The sequence below is a fragment of the Amblyomma mixtum genome, chromosome 3 (genome assembly GCF_055824585.1).
Source record: "Amblyomma mixtum isolate Tamu chromosome 3, ASM5582458v1, whole genome shotgun sequence".
Lineage (NCBI taxonomy): Eukaryota > Metazoa > Arthropoda > Arachnida > Ixodida > Ixodidae > Amblyomma > Amblyomma mixtum.
Window position 1 is genome coordinate 108,788,578 of NC_143014.1, and position 13,690 is coordinate 108,802,267.

General features: G+C 40.3%; 1 long non-coding RNA gene across 1 annotated transcript in view; it reads left to right on the forward strand.

Annotated features, from left to right (window-relative positions):
* The window catches only part of LOC149351318 (uncharacterized), a 56,945-nt gene extending 52,293 nt beyond the window's left edge, over positions 1–4,652 (forward strand). The window contains exon 3 of the long non-coding RNA XR_016290576.1: positions 3,934–4,652. This is a non-coding gene — a long non-coding RNA (uncharacterized LOC149351318). The remainder of the gene's footprint in view (positions 1–3,933) is intronic.
* Positions 4,653–13,690: the final 9,038 nt, after the last annotated feature.

Consider the following 13,690-nt stretch of genomic DNA (forward strand, 5'->3'; position numbering starts at 1 on the left):
CGATGCGACGGAGCCGCGCAGCAAAATGCAACCACGCCGATATCTCGTTTGTCTCGCCTTTATTTATAGTGCGATGCTTTGGTTTCGATTTTAAGTCGACCCCCCCCCACACACACACACATACTTCGGATTTTCAAATTTTGAAAAATAGGTCGACTTACAATCGTGTAAATACGGTAAAATTTTCATTCATTAAAACTCGTAGTTTTTGCTTTACTGGCTCTAGAGATGGTTTGCAGCTGGTGTGCCCTCTGAAGCTGGGTTCTGAAAAACTGAGTTGCACGTGTTTCTTCTGTGTTTCTTTTTCTTGGGTAAAAAAAAAATTCACCTCAGAAGTAGCCATGCTGCAATTATAGAAGCACCATGGTGACAGATCAAATACAGAAGATAGCCGTGCAAAAATTATTGCTGTTACAATGGTTATGAAATATGAATCCAATACTGTGATTAGGTCGCTATACATTCCATCATATTTGGGCTTAATTGTTGACTGCCTCTTGTCACCCATATCACGTACCAAGGCAAAAGCGATTATACTGTAGGGGCACGGCATGTCAAAAATAGTGTGGTCCTACTCATAAAGTAATAGCTTTAGGTGCCAAAATAGGCAACACAGGCCTCTACTAGGGGGCTGAAACGCAGTCAGTATATTAAAGGTAACACTGTGAACAAGTCAATCCAATTTTCGTTGTTAGCAAAAATAAACTTTATGGCTCTTTTTGTCCACGTTTGTTCAGCAACAAAGTCGTATTTAATGCATTTTTTTCTTGCTGCTTGATTCAAACTGATTACGTCAGAATTGAAAAAAATTCATGACCATCTTTTGGAATCCTGGCCAGGGACCCAAGCAAAAGATTGTCTTGGCAACACTTCAGTTTGGTTGCAAAAACGGCCGTTTGTGGTAACATATGCATTTCACTTTCAAATCTTTTCAGCTTACCAAGGGTCCATTTTCAATAAAAGTAGCCTCCTTACAGTTAAAATGCATTTACTTATTAAAGCCAACTTGATTTTATACTGAAAAAGACTGGAAAACCACAGTATGTGATGTGTACAGTCGCGGGTAAAAAAGATTAGCACACATGACGGAACACCAGAGCGCCGGAATGACAACGCATGGCGCTGCGGGTGGCGAAGAGGCTAATAACGAGAGTGCCGTGCCGCTCCCATTCTACAGTATTAGGGGGGTTAAGCGGACTGCCACGGACAGAAAAATTACTGGCTAAAAGCAGCGTTATCGTCTATTGTTCCCGCTAGTTCCTTTTGACAAACCATCGTGGACATAAAAAAAACAGTAATAAAAAGAAGCCATCTTTGCTCATGATAACCGAGCCAAAATAAATGCCGCAAGCACAGTCACGTAGGGCCGGCACTTCAACGCTCGGGCGGTGCACGCTTGATAAAGCTTACTTCCTGCCGTCCCCCCCTAGGCTGCAAATATGGAAACAGCCCGTTAGGCAGGTCTGCGTACCGCAGCGCCACATGGTGAGATATACAAATTCTGATCGCCAGTGATCTGTGCTAATCTTTTTTACCCGCGACTGTACAGGAAAATTAAGTTATGCTACTGCTGACAACAGCTAGGCAGCACATCTCAGTAGATGAGAGGGACGTGAGCTATGTGTCATGGCCTCAGTGACTGGGCATCATAGCAGGGTTAGCTAAAAATGGCTCAACACTGCTGCCTCGCCTAATCTTGGAGGCCTTGTATGAGCAATATAAGTGCTGCCTCAGAAATGGAATGCGTGGTATACCGCTAAACCTTCCTGCTCATGTGGACTGGTTGCAGCATGCAGCATGGTATGGCATCGGAGTGGGCTGCTTTCGAAACAGTTGTTGAAAAAACTACAGGTTTATTTTGTTCCTGTTATTCGAAAACTATTCTAATACTTTTAACGTATATTCGATTGATTTTGAATAATTTTAAATGTGCACTAACTGACAGGTTCAGCACATGCACTGAATAGGAAGTTATTCAATCCAATCTTCAGAAATTTTGAATAGTCGCACACCCCGTATTCTTTACCCTACTACTTCATCCTTTTCAGTTATAAGTTTACCAACCTTGAGGTTGTTGTGGTAAGGCACTCTTTTGGAAATTTCAGACACTGGAAAGAAACCAACGGCCATGTAAAAATGCTTCGTGAAATAGTCACTGCACCACACTGCCATGTCTCTTTGTCTTTCAACAATAAGCTGATTCTTTAGGGTCATTTGCAATGAGCGTTCCCTTTCCCTGATAACCAGACACCACTTTACTGCCGTTAAAAACATAAACAACATTCTCTGGAAATACCACTCAGCAATGGCAGTCTAAAGAACTCATTTCCCAGAGCACTAAGTGTCACATGAAGATGCAGCATGATCCTTTGGAATATCTTCCGGCATGCTAAGCTCGGTAAAGAATCTCCACCTATAACAAGCTCCTGTCCGTAGTCCAGACGTAAGACGTGCATGCATTTACAGAACAGTAGTAAGGTTACAAGTGTAGCGAGTGACTTCACACTCAACAGTGACTTAACCCGTCTAGCTTTATTTATGTGTTTCATGTAGTTGATGTTATTCACATGCTACAATGCTCTTTCTGTCAGAAACAATGCATTTGAGAGAGAGTGAGACCTACTTGACATTATGCTAACAGAGTAAAGAATCTTCAAAAAGCAGTCTGAATATTTTAATCCATCCAGCCACACTTCTGATGAATTTAAATTTTTCATTCTACTATCAGGCTCCAAATCAGCTACAGATAGGAAATACAGAAAATCATTCCTTATCCACAGGTTTAAGACACTGCAACCTTAACCCTCTCAGACACGCATTATGTTCAAGCCACCACCAACGAACAAAAATCTGAAAATTTGTGTTCATATATTTAGATCTCCCTATTAATGTGTAAGTACTAATCCAGTGGTTCTGAACCGAGAAAAACTGTCTCTTGCCAATTGTATGTCCGAGATGCACGAGCGCTCCGTTCCATGGTACTGCCCGCTCATCGTCGTCTTCTACGTAGCATAAATGCGTACTTTCACACTTATTCGAATGTAGTAAACATTCTCTGTCATTTTTCACGAAAATAACATGAATAGATCAAAAACTTTAAAAATTCGTGCTGGCCACACACTTCCATGCTTGTCTTATGGTCTGTATTCTTGTATCAAACATATTTATGCAAAATTAATTATTTTCCTTATTATCCAGAGCCGTTTCCCCTATGAAAACCTAGCTACAGTGTCCTTGAGTAAAACATTTCACTGTGTCATAGAAGAAAGTGGCAGCATCAGACAGCATTTCCTTAGCCTGCCAAAGAACTTCACAAAGTCCATCTCTATTTCTTATTTTGGAAAAGTGATTCCTTTTCTAAAGACAAAATAGCACTCTTATTCTGTCCAGCAGGGATGCCAAATGTAGTCGGCATCACTGACATTGTGAGAACAGCAGTAGACGCTTGTAAAAAAGATTTGAAAAGTCACGTGCACAATCGTATATGCATCACTGACATTGTGAAAACAGCACTAGACGCTTGTAAAAAATTTTTGAAAAGTCACGTGCACAATCGTGTATGCCATGCCACAAAGGTTTAAGGGTAAATGTCTCCAAAGGGAAGTGAGAATCTGTAGGCACTGTCCAGAATAGGCATGGTCAGTTGATAAGGTCTCACACCTGACCTGAGTAGAATTTGGTATAGTTGTAACTCGATTTTCATTTTTTTTTTGTTTTTTGTCTCTCCTGCTTTTTTTTTCTTTTCCTTTTTAGTCATTAACTTTCCTTTCTTGCCTTTTCAATTCCATGGCGGTATATCTTTACCAGGCCCTGCACTGCGCCCCTCTCCCCCCAGTTTTCTAATTTTTATTACCACCTTCATTGTTGCATTTCCATTTTGCACCTCAGTTTTCCTTTGTATTTTTATTCTTTCCTTGCATTTTTTTTTTTCAGATAAATGCAGCACCAGACATTCATCCTGTATCAGCAGCCACAACTAGCTGTTTCACCCTGACTACAGCTTTTCAAGAGTGCATGGACCACCGACCCATTGTAAACGTTCCCAATGGGAGCACAGTGCAGTTGTGGCAATGGGTATTTTGTTGGGCCTAAACTCCAGCGATGTAAAAATGGGGAATATGCAAAAAAAATATCAGGAAGGTTCTCTCATAAATGCGAGGTGAAGGATGCATACTATATGGTACATACAGAAAAATTAATACACATTCAAACAACAGAAAGTGCAAATAACAGTTAAGCATTACTGATATCATACATAGACAGCCTATATACTGAGTCCCCATTGTTATTTTAGCAAGGTCAAGGCAAAAAAGATGCGTACTAAAAACAATTTACCCCTCCTACTGAGAGAAAGCTGTGCTGGAAAGGGAACAACAGGCTTTCCATCAAGTTCAAGTCTCATGACTACAGAAAACAAAAATAAATTGCTTCACACAACACCTAACCACATCGCACATACTAATTATTCCTGCAAATGATAAAGCACAAGGCACAGCAGCTAGTTGTTGGTGCAGATCTCATAGATACAGATATAAACGTGATAAAGATGAAACATATTAGAAGAAAAGAAACCACAACAATGCTACCAGCCCAAGTGAAAAATGTAACAGCAGCACTGAGAATAAACTGAAGTAAAACAGCAAATTGGAAAAGTTGGTAGACTTCCATATTTAGGCATGTAACAGAAGCCCATGTCTGAGAAATGAACTGAAGCAAAACAGCAGACTGGCATGTTGGCAGACTTGCATATTTATCTGTCTTATCCCATGCTTTGTCTTGTCTCTTGTAGCACTGGTTTTAAATATGTGAACACTGAGAATAAGTTTGTGAGTATGAAGTTTTCATTTAAAGAAAGTTTTTGCAACAGCTTTTTGCATTGATTACTAAATAACGCAATCAGGAGAACCACGAATTTCAAAATTGATTTTCAATTACATCAACAACTCCATATTAGAGAGGCTGTAATGGGGCTACTCTGACTAAAGTTGCTTTAATTCATACAGCCGAGCAAGCAGGTACAGTCCGTGCTCTCGACTCCTTTCCTAACTAAAAATATTCATGCAAGGCTGTTCATTTTAACTGTGATATTTTTACGTACCTATCTGTGCAAACCAAGTGAAATACCTCTTGGATGACCCCACATAAAAGTGTAGCGGTGCTGCACACTTATATTGAAATCCATCCAGCCAGCATATCAGCACATTCAATATACCAGACAGCAAGCTATGCAGTGCCCTACAAGACGCACTTTTCCTTAGCACTTGTATCACCTGAATTGGATGCCTGACCTTGAGCCGGTCTTCCCAACGATCTAGCCGCATCGTGCCTGAATAGGATGAGGCTATTCAGTACATGCACCAAAGGCAGCTGTAGAGGTGCAGTACTGTGTTGTTGTCTTGTTCTTATGAAAGATTATCTACAGAGCATCTGTCTGCAGCCAGCTGGCTGTCAGCTACCCAGATGAGCTATGTTTTTGCCGATCTTGCCCACTTAAGCAAAATCTAGAAATTACTCTCGACATGTACAATCACTGGAACTGCCATCACCCAACTTCTTGCGCGATATCCAAGTCCACCACGCCACCGGCAGAGCTAACTATCAGGGTGACTAGGCCAACAAGCCTTAGAATACAATTTTATATGGGTACTGTTACATGTGTCTCATTAGTAGTGAAATTAAATTAAGTACTGGTTTTACTTTTGTCATTAACAGCTATGAATTGCCTATTTCTTTAGGAAGTTACCACTAAGTCTGACTTTAAAAGTTTGCTTAAAATAAAGAAAAGTATATGATCCATTAAAACTTCATAAAGAATAAATCATGTTTCAGTACACTTCAGACAAAACTGTGTGCTAAACAAAAGATCCTTGCACAACCAAATTCTCTCAGAAATTGTTAACTTTGTTTTGTAATTTAAAGTAGACTGCAAGTTTTTTTGTACATATATGAACACATGTATAAACAACTGTTTTAGACATATAAGGTTTATAAAATCAAAACTTGAACTGGATATAGCATACTATTATATTTACAGGGAGGTAATTATTCAATAGCATCCACCCAAGTGCAGACTTATGGCTACAAAAGAAGGTATGCAGCTTTCATGGAATCTTCACAGTTGAAGAAAAATTCATCCTGGTCCGGGAAACGAAATCAGGACCATCACCTATCCAGGGGAGTCGCTCTACCAACTGAGCTATAACCAGAGCAGCTAACAGATGGTAGGGCAGGAGCAAGTTGATCAACAACTCAAAGTGAGAACATTGTTAGTCCAGTGTTCTGGGTAATCCTCCAAGGTAGAATATATTTGTAATAAGGGAGTAATTTTTTATTAGCATCCGCCCGAGTGCACCTATGCTCCATGCTAATGATGCTATGAGTAATTACTCCCTTATTGCAAATTTACTCCACCTTGAGGGATTCCCCCAAGCATATTAGACTAACAGTCATACTAATATGACCAAATCCTCATTTCCTGAACCTTTATCCTGGATCGCTTGATATGATTCAGTATTATTCTCGGTTAGCTTTCAGAAAATGAAATAAAACATTTTTCTTGAATTACTTGTCAAAAGTTTCTTTTGCGCTGTCAACCCGCCGCAGTGGCTCAGTGGCTTGCACTTGGCTACTGAGCCAGCTAGAGGACCCGGGTTCAATGCCAGCCACGACGGCCGCATTTCTATGGAGGCAAACCGCAAAAGATACCTGTGTGCTTCGAGATGTCAGCGCATGCTCAAGAACCTCAGGTGGTCTAAATTAATCCGAAGCCCTCCACTATGGCATCCCTCATAGCTCATGTATCACTTCAGGACGTTAAACTACACAATTTACAAATTTTCTTTGTTGTTTTTGTTGTTCTTTAAAATTCAGTATATATAAATGCTATCTATGTGTTATGTTGGCATCCTTTATCAGGGTTGCTTCATTGCACTAAGTTGTGCGTGTTCTCATTCCATTTTTTTTTTTGTATGAATGTGGCCACTGGCTTTCCTTCAGCCTAAAACTTTTATCTATATAGATGCTTTTCATCTGCTTTAATGCTTTTCTTGTAGGTCATTTATATACATGCTTAGAAGTGCATCATTTGATGTAGCCTTCTTGCCTATACTTGTGTGAGCTACATGCTGCCTCCTATGGGCTATGGGCCTAAAATGAGAAGGCTCTCACCATCTGCTGCCCAAAATACAAAGCAGCAGTTGTACTGCCAGAAGTCAAGTAGGCGCAAAAATTAAAATGCTTCTATGAGCAAGCAAAGGCCATGTGCTTTAAAGTCAGTGTGCATGCTGACTACTGGTGCCAGTTACACATCCACTGTAGCCTACTTTCATGTACACAGCTCTTTCAATTAGGATACCTCTTTTGGCAAGCAGTGACAGCAGCCAAGGGCATCCACAGAACTTTTTGCAGGGGGGGGGGGCACCCGATGGCCGGGTATGGGGGAGATGGTAGGTTAGCACCAAAAAGGCACTATTTGTGGTCCAAACTATGCACATGAAACTAAAATTAGTAACAGCAAATTAGTGCTAGGCTTGCAGAATATACATTGGATTTTATTTGATTTTTAGCAAAATGCGAAAAGTTACTATCATGTAAGCGTGCTAATCAAGCTGTGTAGTTTTCTGCTAGTGCATAAAAAATATCCGAAATTCCTTGCCCCCCCCCCCCCCCCCCCCCCTTCTGGACACCCATGACAGCAGCAGCCATTGGAGTTCTACCTGCTCAGTGAATCTGTCTGTGTGCATTGCATCACAGCAAGTGAATTTTGTATGCACAATAAAGGCACACTCAGCACTACATACATGGCTCATTCTCACTTGTGAAAAACATTTCATGTAATATGCATTTACATAATCAGCGTTTGTGAATCGGCATCGTGAGCAAAGTTGTCACACCTGAATGGCAGGAACACATGGCAGGAAGTCCCAGTACAACACACAGTGGCCAGGGGAATGAATGTGTGCATGCTGTTCATGTGCATTAATTGTGGTGGCTTATAAAAATTAGTGCCAAATTTTGCATGCGCTGCTTGCACTAACTAAGCGATATCTGTTTTGATCACCGGCAATCAACAAAAATGAGCAGGGGTTTGATCCCACCTTACACTGATGCATTTTTATGCACTGTATTATTGATGTATTGAACACTCTGCAGGCCTTTTCCACTATATGAGATTGGCTTGAAGTTTTTGTGTGCTGCTCACAAATTCTCCTTAGTCATTTTTTAAAACATGACAAATCACTTAGGATGCCAACAATTGCTACAGCTTGCTCGCATGTGGTTAAGGTCACCAAACACCCTTAGGCTATCGCTTTGTTCTAGTAATTAAAAATATGAGAAATAAAAACAGGGCAGATAGCTTACATATGTCATCCACAGAACATTTGCTTATGCCTTGTGCAAGGAGGAATTCATACAGAGAATTGAAGAGAATACCAGGGTGGTGGGAACTCTGAGGTGTACATATCACATGCTACTTTCCATGCATGAAAATTGCACATCTGTGTGAGTGCCCACTCCGGCGACTGAAAGACGTACGCTGCGTTGTGCGTTGGACCTCCTCAATCCTTGCCCTTTAACAGAGATAAGATCCTAGGGCTGTGGCCACAGCAATCATCTGCCCTTAAGGTCTACAAGGCTCTGTTCAGCTTCTTGAGAGCAACTGGCTTGAGGGACCAGTTGTGACAGTGCCCCTCGCACCCCTCTCCCTTTCACTTTTCAATCCCCTCATCCCTCTTACCCTGTGCAGGCTAGCCAACCAGAACACCCATCTGGTTAACAGCCCTGCCTTCCCTCCAACCCTAATACTGACCTATTGCAAATAACTATGAATGCAGAGTAGTGCCAACCTCGAAGGTGTCAAAATACTGAAGTATAAAGTACCACACTTGTGAAGTTCTGTCCATCAGCAGGAACCAAAGGCCACCCAATGTTAGCAGTGAAGCACTACCTTCACCATCTTCCCTACATTCACATAAAAGGTACAAATCAACAAATGAGCAAAGAGTGCATTCAGAATTCTTTTTATCAAAGCAAATTAACTTACTTTCACAACTGAACAAGTAGAACTGATTACAGGTGTTACAATTTCGGCAGTGTTTGCATGTATTGCACTACCACTCAGACAGTATGTAGTTCATTGATCTTTATCAAGCTCACTACATGAATTTTCTCAAATGTATTACTTCAGTGTGGATGAGCGCAGACGGAGCTTAGCTTTCTGTAGCAGTAACAGAGAAACAAAGCAAATTTAATAACTGTAAACCACCTTTTGTGTGACCTAATATACGTACTGTCTTTACCAGCGGTAATCAGGCTGCCGTGACCATGGGAAAAGCAGGCTGGAGGCAGAGAGGCAATAGTACTACAGTTGCCAGTGCTGGTTGGCTGCGAGGTTAACCTGCATGACATTAGCCTGTGTCATTGCTATCCTCCCCTGAATGATGATAGGTCTTCTGATAGCATAAGCAGTGCTGTCTGGTTACTTCTGGCAAAGACAGTGCATTACAGCCTGCTGATTGAATGCCATAGTATAAACAGATATACAATGTGCCTTTTCATTTGCATGAAAGACACCACAGCTATGATCATCAGTGCAGCTTAAGTTTAAAAAAATATTTGCACTTGTTATACAACACTGAATCAATGCAAGCACAAGGAAAGATCAACAATAACATTATAAAATCTCATCTTATTCAGTGATAACTATGACTTGAGAGATATATAGGCAGAAAAAATTTATAACCTAATAGAATGCACCACAGAATATGCCTTTTAAGCTCACTTTATTACCTATTTTAATTCAAATTTTCATAGCTGACTGCAGAATGCATGAAGATTTGTTCAATATATCTGCAAGCTCTAAATAGCTGGACCTGCATATTATAAACTTCTGTTCATGATCAATTATTCAAAGGTTTAATGAAAAGCAACAGCTTACATATTCATGACTTCACTGTTCTTTGTTGCAAGCAAGCCAAAGAATCAAAAACCAAAAAATGCACCATGATGCAAATGCCTACTTTTGTCAGAGTGCACTAAGCTCCTAAGCAGAGTGCTTCAAATGTAGACGCAGTTAACAATTTTTCAGAATAAATAATTCAATAAAATGCTGTTGTATGAAACTAAAAGTAAAATATTACCGCACAGTCTGCCAAAGCCTGGATTGTTTTTTCTTTGCCTCTAAAGATAAAATTCCATCTGTTTAGCAATTTTATGCATATGCATAATCGTGAGGTTTGTGTTTGGACAAAAAGCAGGGCCAGGTGTACGGTGTTTGTAATAACCATAGCCAAAGGGGGATGTCTCCCTTACTGAAGCGATTTCAACACTGCTTCCTCTTCCTAAGGCAAACTGCAAGGTAGCCAGATCCGGGAAAGAACAAAACAAGCTAATTTCTGAAAGTCATAGCACATGCTTTAAAGTTCAGTACTATATAAAATATCGAAATAAATTTAAGCAGTTGTATTTTGATGACTTTCAGACATTTGTGGCTGTTCAATACAAGGCACAATTTGGTGTATCCCGATTGATAACAGTAATATTTACATCATTTTAAAAGGACATCGCTTGGAATGCAGTCAATTCTGACAATGGTGTTTACAATACCCACACACTTGATGCAGCTGCCCGATGTAAGAACTATACTTGAATAAATTTCAAATGCACACCACAATTCCAAGATTTTCTTTTATATAACGCATGCACTTATTCTCATTTGGCCGCCGCGGTGGCTCAGTGGCTATGGTGCTCGGCTGCTGACCCAAAAGACGCGGGTTCGATCCCGGCCGCGGCGGCTGGAATTTCTTTGGAGGAGAAATTCTAAAGGCCCGTGTACTGTGCGATGTCAGTGCACGTTAAAGAACCCCAGGTGGTCAAAATTTCCGGAGCCCTCCACTACGGCGTCTCTCATAGCCTTAGTCGCTTTGGGACGTTAAACCCCATAAACCAAACCAAACTATTCTCATTTGAAGAAGTGTTCCCTGTGGTTTCTGCTCAAATAGTTTACAGACATTGTAACCAGATCAGAAAAAAAGTAATACCTACCTTCTATGGCAGAAGTAAAAAGGTATTACTGGTCATAGCCTGAACTATATACACTCCTGAGCTAGGTAGTGCCTTGTTAGGTAACACCACTGTTACACATTTGAAAAAAAAACCCATCAGATATGACAGTGTCCTAGCCGTTTGACGCACTGTCCAAGCAAGGTGAGCACACACAAATAGCCAAACTATCTATGTAAGTCTCCCAGCAAACCACAAACCTCTCGGAGTCTGAGAGGTTTGTGGTTTGCTGGGCTGGCTTACACTATATCTACAGCTGAGCTGAAAATTTTTGTAAAAATCACAGCCTTCATAATGGTGCTAACCTTTACTTAAAATAAGCATGAATAAGATATCTTTAAGAGATAACAAAGAGAAAGACTACAAGAGAAATAAAATGCTAGTTCAACTACTTGTTAGCATTGAAGGCATTATCGAACAGTTCATTTTGTCACTTTGATGAGACGACACAAAGGACTTCTAAAGCCAGTGCTACAAATCAAAACAAAAATGCATTGAAAAGTGTTAAAATTTTTCATAAGCCCACCATAAGCCAGTATCCGCACTTGTGCATTCTTTTGGTTGAAAGCCCGCCATGAAATGAACACCCTGCAGTAGAGAAAAAAAGCCACAGTAGGCAGTAGTATGAACTGAAGGCAACATACATATTTACTTATTATGCATGTACAGATTATAAGGTTCTCATATGAAGTCCAAGCAACAATGCAACTTGGCAACAGATAGCAAAGACAGATTAGATTGCTGGTCTGAATATGTGACATTTCAGCACAGCTAAGTCATTTTAGTATGCATGTATTTGAGACACCTTTTGAGCATCTTGTATGTTTATTGTAAAGCAGAGTATTGTATTGTATTGGTCACCTAAGCATCAGTATTTAATTTTCATCTCATCTCAATCCTTATACTCAATACTCCAACCGAACATGCCAGGTATTACCCATGTACAACTTCTTGGCTGCTTCAAGATTAATTACTGGCTTGCTAAGGAGGTGCCATCCTTTTATTAAGTTTCACAATTTACAGTTGTGCTGGCAAAATTTGCCTTGTTAACTAAAGCAGCGTTTTTTGTTTATATACATGTTTGCCCCTATGACAGCTTATTGGCATGACAGAAACAGGATCATTTATCACATGAATGTTCCACCCTCACACAGAAGGTCTTATTCAAGAATGAGCACCAAGATCTTTTAATGTTCACATTTGCAGCAAAAATTCTGTGCAATTTTTTGCCCTCCATTTCTGCTGACATACAATTCCACTTCCTACAGCTAACTGCCTGTAGGATCAGCTTAGTTGCATACATGAAGCCAGTTGCAAACAAACATTTATGCATATTCTGATATGCGCTGACTGAAGACCTGTGGAAGCAGTCATAGACAACATCTATTTCTCTGGACCCTGGGAGCTGAAAAGTAAAAAGAGCTATCGAATGTAACAAATCGGATAGTGTTTTGTCTGTACAATAAGTGCAACGTAGCCAACTACACACAGTAGCAAATATAGTCACCTTGGTATGTGCATGGAGCTATAATTCCTGGCAGGCACCCAAAATCAAAACAGAAAAAAAAAGAATAAGACATACACGGTTTTTGGCTGTACAGCTTCAAAGAAGCCACTCCACCCCAGATATACTAGACTGTGACTCACAATATGCAACTTTTTTTTTACACAAAATTATAGCTGATTATCGAATAGTGAGAAGATTTAATCCTTAATATTCTTCACTGCACTGCATGCATCAGAACAGCAGGAGACAATCGAGTGCATGCACACTCTATCTTCAGTACCAAGTAAGGGGCCCCAGAAATCAGGGCCAGAACGAAAGGCTGCGGAGTCAGATGTGAGGCGAAATAGGCTGGCTAAGTAGAGGCAAGAGTCTTAATTCAGCTGTCTCAAGGTGACCTAAGCTGCACTGGCTATGATATCAAAGTCAGTATCAATTCACTCTTGACTTATGGTCCCTCTGTAGCCCAATGAAGCCCATGTACTGCATCTGGGTTTCATTGCATCAGTTAGCTTTATTTGCAAATGCTGGAGTGTACCCACTCAGAATTTAGTAAAGACTATGAGTTAACTAATTACAATGCCTCGTCCTATACTTCCTTCTCAGAATTCACTTCATAATAGTGTTTTCCTGGCATTTGCTTTGGCACTATACACTCGACTGTAGATATTTATTATGCAAATATAGAAGGTAGAGCAGGGAGTGATGATGGCTTGAAAGAGGGAGATGTTGCTTTCAAACTTTGACAATAGCTTTTCTTTGAATATTGCTACATGGTCTCAAAAGCCTGAGACACATTCAAATTGCTACCTCAGCCCAAGACACTAGCTGATATGTCGTCAATGTATGACCAAAGTAAGGTTTTTGCAAATTTCCCCTGCTGCCAAATTATTGATGTGCCATATTATAGTCCCCCATAGCAAGTGTTCCTACCCAAAGATGCATAACCAGAAATATTTTTGGGGGGGTGTTACACGCCGCTGGTAAAAAAAAAATAAAAAGAAAGAGAGCCAGTGCCCAAACAATATCTTAGTCATTTTTCTTGATAAATAAATCGGAAGGGCTAGTTGTTTCCTTCACTGTAATATGTACATAAAAATAAAAGGACTTGATTCGTAAAGAACA